The following is a 17,099-nucleotide window of genomic DNA, read 5'->3' on the forward strand; positions in this document are numbered from 1 at the left end:
ACTATCGGCCTGTCTCAATTTTGCCAGTGATAAGCAAAATTTTTGAAAAGCTATTTCTTATAAGAATGCTTCACTTTTTGGACAAATACAATCAGCTCTCAAGTGAACAATTTGGTTTCAGAAAGGGCAAATCGACAACAGACGCAGTTGTGAGTCTTATCGATAAGATTGTAGAGGGAATTGAATGTCGAAACCACACATGAGTGTGTTTTTAGACCTGTCCAAAGCATTCGCATTCGACTGCGTAGATCACGGTACACTGCTCGACAAACTTGAGTCCCACGGCATTCGAGGCGTGCCTCTTTAAATGGCTTAGCTCGTTCCTAAGTCAGAGATCCCAAGTTGTCCAAATATAAAATAAATCATCCAAACCAATAGACCTGAGATACGGAGTCCCTCAAGGGTCTATCCTCAGTCCTGTGCTTTTCCTGCTTTACGTGAACGATATAAAATCATCGCTTCTGCATGGAAATTGGTGCAGTTTTCCGATGATACGACTCTTTTTTTCAATGCAATGTCAAGCGAAGTTTTGGAACAACAGGCTTTTGTTGACATCAACAACTGTGTCCAATACTTCCACAGGCCTCAATCTAACAACAAACTCTTCAAAAAACCAACGTTTTGAATTTTGCCTTGCGCACTGCAGGCAACCAGTGTGAGCCGGCCGTTTTGATAGATGACTCCACACTGGAAGAAGTCTGCTCTTCAAAATTCCTAGGAATGTACCTCGATCGAGGGCTGACTTGGAATGAGCACATTGACCATGTTAGCGCAAAAATCTGCTCAGGCATTTTTGTTTTTGAGATCTTTAGCCAAATACTGTCCGAGTCAGGTACTGATTACGGCGTATTACGGCTTGATTTACCCCCATCTTTGCCTACGGAGTGGTCCTTTGGGGAGCTTGCGCAAACACTCAGTTTCAAAGAGCATTCAGACTCCAAAAAAAAAGCAATTAGAGTAATCGCCAAAATTAAATTTATAGAGTCGTGCAGGGAAGCTTTCAAGAAATTGCAGCTGTTGACTCTGCCGTGCCTCTACATTTTTGGAAACAAACTTTGTTTTGTATGAGTAAATGTGCCTTAACCAGAGGCCAAGACATACACATTGTATGAGACGCGTGGCAGAGCAAACTACCGGACTGGGAGACACAGAACGGTAGTTCATGAACGCCTACCCTCGCAAGCGGGTGTGCATTTCCTTCAACAGACTGTCCAATTCAATTAAACATGCCCCAACGCCTAAGGCGTTAAAGACTCGCCCCAAAACGCTTCTTGGTGTCTCAGGCATTCTATAATGCGGGTGAGTTTTTGGCATTTGACTGGGAGACCGCCCAATTAGAAGACTGACTCTGCTGTGCTAAGTGGGCTGCATTGGTGAAGAATGAAAGAGGCGTGATTGTAAAATTGTAAGTATGAATGTGTATTGTGTGTATGAATGCCTGGAATTTTTAGAAACCCCGTATTGACGTTTGCCATACAATGTATATACAATGTAGCTGCAATAAAAAAGATTTAGATTTTTTGATTTTGAAGAGGGATGAGTTCAAAGGTCACCTAACCTAAGCTAACACAACGCGGAGCGACACACAGTAACCACGGCGGCGGCAACGGTGGCGGCAGTGACAAGTGGGTTCAGCGGTGCGGCGGTTGACATGTGTGCGCGCAGTGCAGCGGTGCCCGAGTTACACAACGCGGTGTGAGTCAGCGTTAGCACACGCGCAGTGGACGATGGTAGTCTGGTGCGCGGTGGTTCAGGTAACAAGACGCGAGAGGTGGCTGTATACGAAAACGTGTTAGGTGTCCGTGTAACCGTATGTGAAACTGTTGTTGCTAGAGCACGTTGTATGTTCGACCATACGGACATCACTAATACTGTAAAGAGATTGGAGACAGTGTCGAATACTAGGTAGTCCGGGTAATTGACCAGTACCAACATGGCTACCGTGTTGGTTTGATGATGATGCAATGCCCAAGGAGAAAACTGCTGCTTGTGAGGTGTGTGGAAAAGTGGTGGTTAAAAAGGTGCATGTTACGGCATCAGAGAACCAACACATGCAGTTCGGTCGGAAGAGTCGACTTACGAACTGATTGTGAGGAAGCCAACGTAACAACGATCAGTCTAGTGAACGCGTTGAACACTTGTACACCTGAGCACTATGTCCGAGTCTCTGAACTGATACCTCATCAATACTACAAAGTTGAGAAACTCGAAAAAGTCGACTCGAAGGACGGATCGACCATTTTGGCAACGTTGCGTCATTTTAGGTGGTTTCAACGTGTGCTACGTTTACTTGCCTAGACATTTCGCGACATACTGACATACTGTGGAGCCTTCGACGTAATACACCTCGTTTACAAGGGTATCGTAAACCAAATACAGTTTGAAATCGAATACAAAAATTTATAAAAATGATCAAAGACGTGACAAGATATCATCTCTAAACGTAACGTTGTACGTCGCCACCTTGGAGCACCCCCGTCGGTTCTCTTCGGTGATCTCTACAATAGACACACTGGCCTGTGATCGGAGAGTTTGTGTTTAATCAGAGATTGTGGTGCCTCCGCCGAGTAACCTCGGTTTTACGCGCTGTTTGAACGGGACCATTTTTTGTGTGTATGTACTATTACTACGGTTAAATTCGATTCCTTTGCCTCTGCCCAAGTATTTCAGTGACATGCGATAAACGTCTTTGGTGTTGTACTTTGTTATGTCATCGTCTGTAAGTGCATGCAGATAAACTTTCGGGAAGAAAAACTCGGAACTGGCCCTCGTTGTCTTCCAGGATAGCCATGATGGTCTCTCCTAATCGTGTGGTGCATCGCTCGAATTGCATTACCGGTACGGTACGTTAGGACTCAAGTCGGTGAGCCGTGTGTAGCGTGGTGCTTGCAGCCGGTTGAGCGTAATCTTTAGATCCATAGTTACAGACAGTCAATCTATCTAGTGGTCCAACCATCTCTTTGTGTCTATACATTATGAGCGATGTGGACAGATGGTCGTGAATGCCATGTACTTTAGCAACGAGAATTCTGACACGCGGTTTTACACCCTACACAGTTTGTCTGCAACGCCCTGTATCAACCTGCAGTGTGTGTGTGTGGGATACACACAACCCGATGTCGACAGTCCCATACCGAGTTTACGCTTGGCCCACATTTCAGTGCCCGTGCCAGACTCCACAGCCGCTCGGACAGATCAGCGTCCGGAGCAACGATGCGGTCGAACGCTTGGTCCTGTAGTACTTTGTCCGCTTCCCATCGGTCCTCGGTGTTTTTGTGTTTGCTGTACCATATATTCATGTTGCGCGCAGCTTCGTCAAGTGGGTTCACACCGTGATCATCACGTTTCATGCGTTCTTGGAGTCGAGTTCCAGGTCCCAGGAAATTATAACCGGGGGCGTGCAGTTCAAAACGGCAGATTGTTTATGATATCGTTCAACAGACCGGGACCGTTTATGACGTGTTCAGACAACGCCGACAGACACCTCAAGACGTACTTGAGACCGTTTTGGTTTCGTCACCAAATTCTTCCATGCGATCGTTGATGAACTGCACCACGGACATTTTCTCGTTGTGGAAATTGTTGTTGCCGGCCACTTCCTGAGCTTGTATGAACATCAGCCTGTCGATTAGATCTTTTAAATTACCAATGTACTTGTACTCGATCGGTAAGTTGGGGTAATGTTTCAGTCCCGAGCCGCTGGCTCCAAATGTCGTGGCGCGCATCTGCTCGAGTCTGTGTTCGTCCCAGATCGGTTTTATTAAAAACTTCCACTTTGCACCGACGCTTGACTTGGGTCGTTATGTCGTGACATCATTCCTCTGGTACAGCGCGTCTAACACGATCAATATATTTTTGTAGTTGTCTCGATCCTCGCTGGTGTATTCGTCATCACTGATTATTCCTGGATCCGTCAGTAGTTTCCATAAACCAACTGTACCTCTGTATCGTTTTATTTTCTTTTATCATCAGTATATCGTCCATTTTTACTGTAATAGTCGAATGACCAATTTTAAATTGATGATCACTCATGTCGTACCATATACCAAACACTTGGTCCTTAGCTTGTGCCAGGTACTCGCGAGCCAGCGGCCCGAGATCAGGTCCTTTCTCCTCCACGTATTCCTGTATCGATTGGTCTATCAGTTTTTTCTCGATACTCGTAAACGTCTGCAACATGTCTGTGTAAGCCGTCTGGTGTATAGACCAACTGAACACGTACAGCTGTTTAAACTTGACACCTTTCTCGTTGTACACCAGATTGGTTTTGCCACATCCCGACGTACCGACAATCAGACAACGAAGTGGCTGCGGTATGAGAGCTGTGCTATTGGCTAGCGGTTCTTTGCAGTATACCTTGATGTCCATTCTTTGCAGTCCATTAAATTCTACAATAACGATTCATACCGTATATCGATTACAACACAGTTTCCTGTAATTTCTTCTCGTAAAAGGGCCCTTCTATTTCTTCACCTTGAGCGTCAGTGATTCTGTACTTAAACCGGTCTAGTGTCAATGACTTTGGAAACTGTGAAAATCTCTCTCGTCCAATTGCTTTTTGTACTTGTTGGCAAACGCTTCTTTTTTCACAGTGATGCGCACATGGTCACCCACTTTCAGTTTAGGTTTTCTAATACGTATCTTTGATTTCAAATTTGTGAACTTTTGTAATAGCTGTTGCTCGTTTGTTTCGTCAACGTCTGACGATGTTATGCCGATTGATCTGTGCGTGACCGCCTCATTGTACTGTGCGATCAACGGTTGCAGGATGTCGAGCCACTTGAACGAGTTTATCGCCTCAAACTCTATTTTCATTTTATTGTTGAAAAGTCCGATTAAACCGTTCCACGATGGCGCTCTTTTTCCTCGTTCTCCGTGTGGTACATTTTTATACTGTACCGTTTCAGCAGTTGCTTAAAGTCTTCGTTTTCAAATTCGCAGCCCTTGTCCGTGTGCAACAAGTTGGGTGATTTGTGATCTGCATCCGTGGCTCTTTTCAGTAATCGAATCGAAAGCCCTGGTCACTTCCGCGTTACTCTTTGTCTTTAACGGTTCCGACCAAGCGTACTTGCTAAACGTGTCTATGACGTTCAACATGTACTTGAAGCCTCGATTGACTTTAGAGTAAGCCGTTATTATTACTAAGTCTGCAGCCCACAAGTCATCGATGCCCAAACTTACTATACGCCGTCTCGGAAACTTTTGTTACCGGTTTGTGCAGTTCCCTCGCCTCTACTAAAGGTACAGGTTCCGAGATTTTTATGAACGTGCTCTTTTTCGAGCCACACGTTCCACACACCGACTTTGACCGCCATCTGTTATTGGAAGTTTTTACTGTTTGTTGTTTGAGCGATGCCGTTTTCATCTTACACTTGTGACATAGTCTGCTTATCCATGTTGACTACATTAGTGAAAAGATGCCATGTGATATCAGAAATAGTAAGCATATGCGATTTCTTACAGTAAGAGTGTTGCAGAACTACAGAATGAGTGAATTACACAAACACAAAAAAAAACTGACCGAGGGTCAGAAGCGCAAGATGCACATCGCTTACAAAAAACGCAGATCGGCAGTGATCGGTATTGCGAAAGATCAATTGTCGAGCAGTGGTGGTGGTGGTGGTGATACAATCATGTTGACGGATCAACAGCACAAGGCGGTGCAGAGAGCGATAAAGAACAATAGCGGTGTGCGATTGTCACTGGAGTACGGACAGCTAGAGAAAAAAACGTTGACGGTGGGCTACTGAAAGAAGTGTTGGGATTCGTAGAGGAAAATGTGCCGTACGGAAAGAAATTCGTATCACCGCTAGCGAGACGGAAAATCGCCCCGTTGCTGAAAGAGCAACTTGTCCCGTGGCTGAAGAACCTGATTGACAACGAATTCGATTCCATCATCGAAAAAAGATCCCAGTTGCAACGGTTTCCGCAAACGTATATAAACGGAAAACTCGATTCCTTGTTTAAAAAACGACGTTAAATCGATGTCAGCGAGTAATTTGTACGTGTGGGCTCGTAGAACTGAACATTTCCAACATTCCATTTCGCGGTGTCTTTATGCGAGAAGCGTTGCCGGTCAAACCGCACCGTATCGAATGCGGTATAATCAATCTGGGCGATCTGGATGTCGAACGGTACACACTGGACGTGTTACATGAAAATCGACCACAGCAAAGTCTATTTCGACTCGTACGGTGATAGTCAGCCACCGCGGGAACTGGTCCGTTACTTGGGTCCAAAGAATCTGATGTACAAGACCAAACGAATTCAAGACTACGACGACCAGCACATATGTGGACACTTGTGTCTGGAAGTGTTTACGGCTATACATCTCTGGTTGCAAAAGTTTTACTGATATAGAGAGCGCGTTGTAGAGAGATAAATACATTTGGAAATCTTGGTTTACATGCAGTCAACAGATTCAACGAAGTCATGTTAAGTGATGAAACCAAAGTATTACAATATGTGGATGCTCGAAAAAATGAAAAGTTTGACATCTGCCAATGACGATAGTATGATGATCAAACAATATGTTGAAACGAAAATAAATGAAAAGTTGAAAGATTTTTGCCTCACCAGATCAAAAAAAACTATCAAACAATATGTGGAAACGCAAATAAACGAAAGATTGGAGTCTTTCAGGAGGGGGGTGGCGAGGTAAATTTAGAAACTTTACGACATACTGTGGAAACGGTTTCAGAACGATTTAAAGTCCCACACACAGAAAGCAGATGAGCTCACCAGCAAGGTAAAGTTTATCAACAACAAAGTAAATGTGAAAAAAAGACGGATCGTAAACGCTGCAAAATCTGTAGACGAACACGACGTAGTAATCAGAAAAGAAATTGACGACCTCTCGAGGATATTAAACGAGCAAACTTCGTTTACACTGGAAGAAAACATTATGAGGTTTAATAGAAGGTTCGAACAAACTCGATAACTGGAAGCGTCAATGTGCCAAACACGGTATCAGAACTGTATGAAAAAAGTGTTTCCTCCGATGCACGCTTACATATAGACACAGTAGTAAATATATAGGACTTGGACTTGGATATAGAGCAAGCATATAGAATAATAATGCCTGTGTTAAAACTCGTCGCTAAAGGGTCCGTGCTGAATTGCATTTCGAGCATCCAATCCACTTGGACGACACCGTGAAATACAAAGTGGCTCCTGATTGGTTTTTCTACTGGAAAAAAATATCTACAACCTGTGGAAGACGGCACACGTTGTCTTTACACTGAACGACCAGGGAGAACACATAATAATTCTAGAACCCGGGTACTGGACGATGGAAATCGCTGCAACAAAAATTTGGAACCTATCTCAAGATTACAGTGATCGTGTCACTCTCAGGTCACCGTATAAACTTTCGCATGGACTCGAACTTGTGTACACTACTGGGTTTTAAAGCAGACCATACAGGTCAGGCTGGCGAAACAGTGACAGCAACTAATCCACCGAGTTTAAGACCGATGGAAATAGTCGAAGTACACTGCGACATTGTGGAAAACAGTTATGTGAGCCACGACGTGCACCAACACAGACACCCAAGAGACGGCGGTCTTGTATCAGTTCTATCCCGGTGTGCCACACGGTTATAAATTTATCAGAGAGACCGCAGTACCCTCACTATGTGCCTGTGTGACAAGGCTACGTAAGCTGCAACAGATCAAACTAGCCATCATGGATCAAAACAATACCGCTCTGTTTTAAACGACGATGTGATCAGTTACGTTTATTTGGACTTGGTTCTGAATCGTGCATAATTTATTCACAACTTTGGTAAGTAGTACATTAGTAGACAGGATGTATTACTGCACGTATTTGGTTACTGCAGCCACCTTAGTTTATGCAAATGAAGACTCTGTGTGTTATTTGAAACGTTACGGATATTTAGAGAATGACAACACTACTTCGTTGGTAGACGGGGAAATCTTAAAAGGCGGCGATAGAGACATTTCAAGTTAAATATAATCTCACAGTTGACGGGTCCATGAACCCTGAAACAGAAACGTTTATGAGGAGACCGCGACGTGGGAACAAAGGCAATCCTTTGCCGTATAGAATACTGAGCAACAACACCAAATGGAGTAACGAAATAGTAACTTGGAACTGGTTGGGCAAACCGCGGTTCGTACCGTTGGTAAATGCTGCCTTCGGTGTTTGGGCGAAACACACTAACCTCTTGTTTTATCGCTCTTTCTACGATTCCAACATTCCTATATCGTTGGATTCTCTCCACGTCATGTACGCTACCAGATCATCGTGTCCGTATAAGTTCGACGGCCGCGGATTGGTGTTGGCACACGCCTTTTTCCCAGACGTCTTGAAAACCCAGACTGATATTCATTTCGACGTCGACGAAGACTGGACATGGGTATGAATCTCCCCCGGCACCTGGAAAAACATCGTTCTTCTCTGTTTTGGTTCACGAGATCGGTCACGCGTTGGGATTTGAGTCACTCGTCACAACGGGACTCCCATGATGTATCCATACTACGAAATCCCACCAAACATCACACATATGTCTGAACTCGATATCGCTAAGGACGATATTTACGATATCCAATATCTCTACGGTTATCCTGTTCCTTCCACGACGACGACGACGACGACAACTACTACGACCACCACTACATCGCGACCACCCACCCGATAGATGAGTTTCGGACTAAACGACTTGTGTGATTACAAAACCAAATTACAAAACTGTTCTGATAGTCAATAACAAGATCTTCATGTTTCACAACAAGAAGGTATGGGTAGTAGATATGGAGGAGGAAACAGATCGTGAGCCGTCACAGTTCAACCGACCCAAAATAATAACACAGTGGTTACCTTTTCTGCCGCACGACTTTGTATACAATAACTGCTATTTATGAACGGCCTAATGGTGAAATAGTTTTGTTCGCCAGAAAACAAGTGTATTTCATCCACTATCCTAGTTTGAAAAAAGTTTTTGAATCTACTGTTGAAGCGTTTCTCGAGTATCCGAACGTGGAGAAAACGCTGTGGTGAACGGTCATACAGGACTAACATAAATTTTAGCCAGCGATCTCGTGTTGCAAGTACACGTGTGCAAACTGAAAGCTAAATTACTCGGCGCTTTTACCACGGTGTTCCCGGATCTACCAAAAAAAGATCACGAGCGCATTTTGATACACTAACGGGAGGCTGTACTTTATGACTGAATCGCTTATATATGAGTAGGCTACAATGAATTTTCGAAACGTGTAAACTCGTACGGTGGCGAATCTGTTTGACGTGTTGCAAATCAGTTGCATGGAAGATAGCATTTTGAAAACAATTGCACGTTATGGTATCAAAGTTGTTACACCTCAGATCTGACGCTTAAACACTAGTATAACTTGGTATATCATATTGAACACAAGTAATGTCGTAAAGCAATGTTAGATCGAGAATGGACAAGTTGTACGACGAACAAGTTTACTGGAATAGAGCGGAGCGAGTACCGGACCGTGATGCCGGTCTCGGACCTAAACTTCAATACGCCAAACAACTATACCGTTTTCAAATTGGGATTACAGTGATGCGTTTTACGATTCTCGCATAAATATACCACGTGCACAGTGAGTTGGTAAAAAAAGGACAGTACCGAATATCCCGCAGCGTCGACAATTCAACTGATTGAAAATTTTCCAGCGTACCTGTTTTTCGCGAATCGAACTGAAAAAAACACAAAACACTCTTCTCGACAGTGTGGACCATCCCGGCATTACGAGTCAAGTGAAAGGATTGGTGAGCTACAGTAAATCCCAAATGTACATGTTGCCGACTACGGTTTTCATTTCCAAGTTTAATGGCGGTGGCAAGTTCGAAGCATTTGGCACACTCGGCCACTTGGGTCTGGGATTCTTTGACCATTTGCGTAACCCGATGTACAAAGGCGGTTCAGTCGAGCCGAAGACAATGACGCTATCACCATCAGATCTGGAGGCGTACATTTTGGACCGGAGTCCCACGTGTTTAAACATTATTCGACCGTTGAGCTCGTCTTTTTCATTTTGCCCAACACTTTCTTGTTGACTCGAGGCATGTTGTAGCGGTTGGGCTGGGGGTAGTCGCTGGTGTCGAACAGATCAATCATATGTTTTATATCATCGTACAAGTCGACTGTCTGGATGTGGTAAGTGAGCGAGTCTGTGTCCGTATATTGGAGTTGAGCTTTTTCCCCATACCGTCTCTTGATGACGTTGTAGTGGAAGTCGTACATCAACGTTTTTCGACACGTCCAGAATTCTCATGCCAACGTAGATAGCTTTGTTGAAGAGCAGCTTAGTCTTGCTCATGTGAACAGCCGCCAACTGTTCGGTAAATATCGTCCTGCTCTTGAAGTTGGGTTTTGCCGTTCACTTGTCAACCTGTTCGTCTTTTGTGGCTAGTTCGGATGTCCACTCTGTTCCGGATGTTTTTCCATTGTCTTGCCGAAAACGCTGTTGTTCATGAGCTTGAAGAAATCTTTCTCAAAACTCGCTCCTTGCTTGCGTACGCATCTGGGTGTTCAAGTCGATGTGGGGCTTGAGCCATGCAGAGTGACTGAAACTCAGCACTCTGTGGGACTTTCTTAAGTTTCATGCCGAGCGACAAATACTGTTTTAGATTCCTGTAGTGGACAACATACTTTTCTTTGCCAAACAGTGTAGTGAGGAGTTTCTCTTCTTTCGATCCGGCGGTACTCGACGTTCCGGTGCAAGAGCAAGTCGTCGTGCAAATTATTTGGATACGCTAGATCGACTTCTAGAATGCAGCCAGTTGGTGAATCGTCCGGGACTTGTGTGACGTCAATGTTGGTTTTGCACCACTTAAAGTTCTTATACGGCATGTACTGACTCATGGTCCAGCCGTACAGATTGTTGGCGTCCAAGTATGTCAGGTAGGAAGTCGGTTGCTCCTCATCGAAATCTTTCATGTACGAATTGTTGGCTGCAGCGTACCGGTTAGAGCACTGTGACACTCCGCCTCGAATGCCCTTTCCGATCATCAGGGTCATGTTGTAATCAGTAAGCAGATCGAGTTTGATGCCAGTGGTCTTGAGCATCGCGCTCCAAGCGAGTCCGGGAGCCGTGTAGTACCAAGCAGGGTCGAGCTGGTACGTCTGCATGCCAAACGTCGTGGAAGTTCTCCATGACGTCTGCCAGTACGTTCGATTGATTGCATTGTTTAGTCTTTCATATTCTGAACGTCAAAGGTATTCCAAACGTTGACCGCATGTTGGTAGTCTTCTGGCTTTACGTGAGCATCGTTCAGCTTGTTGTAAAAGTCGTTCTGAGCTGGCAGGGACGAACGTTCAAACTTCTCCATACTGTCCATGTAATCGTAGGGATAGACACCCCTTTTTAAGTAACAGTTCAAGTTTTTCACCAGAGTAGTATTTAGCTGTTGGGTCTGAACTGATCGGGAGACAGATTCTTTGCTAGTTTATCAAGACTACTGGCCATGAATCTCAACGAGTCCAGGAACCGTATTTTCACTCCACGCTCAACCTCGATGGTGTAGGAGATGTAGCGTTCCTCGTTTGTTTGGGATAACTTTTATGGTTTCGTTGTTGAGACCAAACATCTTTATAAACAGGTGCGTGTCGTATCCGCTCAGGTTGTGAACAAACACTGGCAGGAAATGTGGTTTCTTCTAGTTGAGGTTGCAAGAGTTTTGTGCCATACCTCTTGAATTTGCCAGTTAGATGATCGTGATCGCGAACTTCGTAATCATCGGGATCGTTGAATGACTTGCCACAGATGTGACACTGCCAAGCGTTGGCTATTGCGTGTAAATCCTCTTGAGTCAGCTCCATCGGTATGGCAGCAGCTCTAGAGTACAGTTGGAATATTTCCTTGGAGTTTTTCAGAATGCTTTCCACGGAACACTTGCGCCGCGTCCAGTTTCAAAATGGTTGATCGGTGGGTTTGTACTCACCTTCAGAGTACACGATGTAGTACGAGAAACTTACAGCTTCGTGCTTCTGGTAATTTTCGGTGTAAGAACTTCCTGCTTCGGGATCCCGGTTGCTGCTGACGGGAGTCAGCATACACTCGAAATCAGCGTACACCTCAAACGGAACTTTCATCGCGTGTTTGAAACCCTTAAAGTGTAAGGTGGAACCTTCTTTCGGTCTCACGATTTTCACCGCCTCATATTCGCTGCAGTCTTCTTTGTGTTTTGTTCAGCAGATCCTCTGTACCGTAATGCATGAGACAACGCTTGCAGAGCCAAGTCTTAGTCGTACGCTTTGTTATTTGTGAACGTACTAATCGGCTGAGATCCTTGATGAGTCAGTAGTGAGAGTTGTTTTGATCTCTAATATACAACAAGTCAACGTGTGTGTCTTTCTCTTCTCGTGTCACGTACAGCGGATAGACGACCAGTTTCTCATCGTAAGAGTACACGTTGATGGACATTCCAGATCGCTTTTCAAACAACTTGACGTTGTCGAGACTTACAGGGAAAGTGATGCCGTCCAGATGTGTGTCTAGCTTGTGCTCGTATTTATGATAGTGATGGATACGCTCAGGGTTTCGCTTGCCAGTCTACGGGATTCAATGCGGCAAGAACCGACCACACGAAACATTTCTGATCGGTGTTCTTTACATTTACAATTGCTTTCTTAGCTGAAATCTTTTTGGGTAGTTCCGTGTAATTGGAGCCTCTGAGTGGAACGTAACGATTAATTCGTAACTCGAGGTGGAGGATTTTGTGCAAGGTCCAACCAGATCCCTTGGCGTAGAACTCTTCCATTTCGACCAAAAGCTTTTTCATTGCTGTTGTAACGTACACCCAAATGTCCGTAGTTTGGAAGAATCAGGGGTGTTTTTTTAGTTTTGAAATTCATCTTTTGAATCACGCCACTCGTCGGGTTTTGTGTATTCGGCTTCAAACACGAGGTTAGCTTTGATGTTGTGTTCATCAACGAGTTATGCTATTTCGCGATTGATTGACTTTCTACATATTTTAAAGAAATCTTTTGGGGTCTTTGATACCACGATTGTTTTGAATCATGTACGTTAACATACGCCCATTGAACGCTTGCTGTACCTTTTTAATATTACCCCCCTTGTTTGCTAGGTTTCATGACTTTAGGCGGAGGTGCTGGAGTCTCGTTATCATCATACTTACGCTTTAAGGCGCCTGGAGAAACACTTTGCAATGTGACGGCTTAAGTGGTACATGGTTATCGGCTGCTGACAATGCGGACACGGCTTCTTAGGCTCAACAGTTGATTTAAACCGATCCACACACTTTGAGATGGCGAGCCATGTTGTGTGACGTCATTGACTTGTTGCAGTGCACACAATGTTCTTTTGTATTCGACACGTGAGGCTCGACTCCTCCGGCCGACTTGCACTTGGCAGTGTTATGGTGACGTGCCATGTTTCGACTTTCCTCACCGTTGCACCACACACGTCGCACGCCACAAACACATCACAAGCAGCAGTAGCCATTATCACCAACTACCCCGGACTACCTAGTATCCGACACTGCCTCAATCTCTGTACAGTATGAGTGATGTCAGTATAGGTCGCACATACAAAGTGCTCTAGCAACAAGAGTTTCACATACGGTACACGAACACCTAACACGTTTTCGTATAGGTCACCACTCGCGTCTTGTTACGTGCTGCACCTGAAACCACCGCGCACCAGACTGCCACCGTCCACTGCGCGTGTGCTACCGCTGACTCACACACGCGTTGTGTAACTCGGGCACCGCTGCACTGCGCGCACACATGTCAACCGCCGCACCGCTTAACCCACGTGTCACTGCCGCCACCGCTGCCGCCGCCGTGGTTACCGTGTGTCGCTCCGCGTTGTGTTAGGTTAGGTGACCTTTGGACTCGCACACGTGTCTACCGCCGCCACCGCCACCGCCGCCACCGCTGCCACTGGTTAGGTTAGGTTAGGTGAACTTTGAACTTATCCCTCACTCATCCCTCTTTGGGGCGACGTAGAAAATACGCTTCCATACTATTGAGAGACTAACGTCGTTAGCTTTTCATTTATCACAAATATGATGTTATAAATGATAACATTTTACTGCAGTTGATTAAAATCCCAATAAAAAGAAACCCAGACAAAAAAGCTCCTGAACGTAACATGAAATTTGTAAAATGTAACTTACTTTGACCAGATTAACAACAACAACATTTTCTTTCATATATTTAAGAGTGTATACATTGTTATATTTATTACTCTTCACTTTGACAGACGATTATATTAATATCTGCTGATTAAGCCAAATTTATAAATTTTGGAACTTTTGGAATAAGAACAGGCTTATATGTCAATAAGAGACCCTTAGAATGTAAAATTTCAGTGCAATCAGACCAGTGGTTTTCACGTGATCGAATCACACAGAAATATACCGTTAGATTTTTCCATAATGGTTTAGATTTACAAAATAAGTTAATTAAGTAAATATTATAGTTAAATAAGTTAGGGTACTTACGTACCTGTTTCCGGTATTTTACCGAGATTTCCGCATTGATCATTCGTCTGTTGATCTCCCAAATTAGCAAACTGACCTGATATACAGAGAGCATAGGTTAAAAAATTATAAATTAATTGTATAAACACACAATACAATACAATAGTACAATATACAATTAATAGTATAGATACTTAAAAGTGTAAATAGAAACAGTTTAAACTAGTCGAACGATAATGTATTTCTATGCTTATTTCCAATTACATTTAAGGGCATTTTAAATTGTTGATAATTTTTAAATGCTGCTGGTTTGGCATTACACAGAGCGTAGGAGTGCCGATGGCCGAGGCGTCCAAGATGTCGGACTTTGGATCTGAATTATGTTCAAATCCTGCCTCTGACTTTAGCTTTGTTTATCATTACCACAGATTTTGTACTATATCGACTGCCCCTTATTTTTTTATGACATCCACGCACAGGCCAGTGCCCATGATGACAGGCAGAATAAAGCTTAACAGTGGATCGGCCTAGTATTACAAAATATCCTATACTAATTACTACCATTACGTTGCACTTCTGTTACAGTTAAATCTTTCATAGAACAGAGAATAATTTATAGTAGTAAACAACAACCAATAAATTTCTAGTTCTTACTAAATTAACTATAGAGAATATGGTTAAGTCAATGAGTCATAATCATATATAGCAACACTCATTGTATTAAATGGCTGATCTAAAGCGGTTTGTATATAGGATGTTAGCTTACTCACCTCATTCGATATTTTTGATGAAATTCCAGCTAAGAACAAGAGTTCAGTGATGACTTTCGTGCGCAGAGGTATTGTGAGAACTGGGTTTTGGTACTCCATATTGTGCATCACCTTATGTGTTCCATAAACTCTCCAGAAGGCTGCCAAGAAGTACAGAAAGGACAGCATTCCAGAGAGGACAGCATTCGCTACACGCAGTGAGAATATATCGTTTACTTTCTGGTTGCATCTAAGAATTTGGCGAGTTTTTGACATCAATTCCAGAATTGTTTGACTTTCGGTTACCTTCTCAGTGACAACACGCATTCTCTTTGAGACCATGTACTTCATCAATACCGCCTGAATGCTGGAGAAGGATGTTATCAGAGTGTTCAACCTGTAAAATATTTGATGCGGCACGAGTCGGAGAAATGTGACATATTGGTAAGACATCAGGATAACGATGACTGGATACCAGTAGTCTGTCTGTAAACTCATCGAATTCTCCAGAGCAGTGTCAAAGTCCAAGAGTTCCCTGAGGCCCATCGTCTCTTTATGGTCAATAGTGAAGAAGCACCAGGTGTTCACCAAGATTGATACGATATGGTAGATTACGTTACATAGCATAATAAAGGACTCCATATCTGAAATGTTATAAAACAATGTTATTTGAATCATAGAAAGAAAGCAAATCATTTGAAGTGTGGCAACCAAAACTTTGTTCCACATAGTCGATTTTCTTTTTACAAATAATTTGGGGAATGCGAGTGGATTAAAGTCGTATATTTTAAAGAAATTATGCTCCGTTATCATTCTTCAGATCTCCAGGTCTGTATCACTATGACTATGACTCTATTGACTTATCAACAAGCAACAGCATGGATCAATAGGTACTTCAGTGGCATCTCCATAACAACAACGATACTTTACTTTAACATGTTTCTGTAACGATATTACCCAATTATAATAAGTCACTTCAAGAGTCACTTAATATTCCTGTCTTTCATAAATCGATTAGTAAATAGATGAACTGGTGAAACTAGTTTTCCTACTTTTTGATGAACCTGCACAACTATGAGTCTAGATTTTTGAATTGAGCCACATTTGAGTTAATTGAAATTGATAGCCTATATTTGAATAATCTAGAACAAATAGTTTACAAATCAATATAAATACGGACCATACCACAAATTTTAACTGAATGGATTTGATCTTTCAAACTCATGCAGCCAATCATTTATCTTATTGATTACAATCAGATAAAATCTATGATAGCTTTCTAGTACTATATTGATAAAGAATAATAATCCTCAATATGTGTGTGTGTGTGTGTGTGTGTGTGTGTGTGTGTGTGTGTGTGTGTGTGTGTGTGTGTGTGTGTGTGTGTGTGTGTGTGTGTGTGTGTGTGTATGTGTGTGTGTGAGCCAGTTATTTTATTTTGATTGAAAATATATATTTTTACTGTAACCACCTTTACTGTATATGATGTCAAGTGATTCAGTTAGTTTTTGTATGTTTATTTGTATTTATGAGTTTGTGAGTGTGAGTGTGAGTGTGTGAGTGTGAGTGTGTGAGTGTGTGTGTTTATGCAGCCTATCTATATGTATATATAATAAGCAGTGGTAAATAAATTAGTCTAGTTAATAAATTAGTAGAGTTAGAACACACAAAGTAAGTAAATATAACTTTCAATATAACTGAAAAAGTCTTTCTACAGAATAATTTACCTAATGTATATAAATTCTGTAAACATTTAATCACAAAAATACTGATTTTGTTTGCTCCGCCGCGCCGCACCGCGCCGATACTCGAACCCGGATCTCTCACTTGCAGTTAATATTAACAATTATATTAATAATATATTATCATTTTATTTGTATGGATATATGTTATATTCTTGCATATAAT

Source organism: Homalodisca vitripennis, chromosome 2, assembly GCF_021130785.1.
Source record: "Homalodisca vitripennis isolate AUS2020 chromosome 2, UT_GWSS_2.1, whole genome shotgun sequence".
Classification (NCBI taxonomy): domain Eukaryota; kingdom Metazoa; phylum Arthropoda; class Insecta; order Hemiptera; family Cicadellidae; genus Homalodisca; species Homalodisca vitripennis.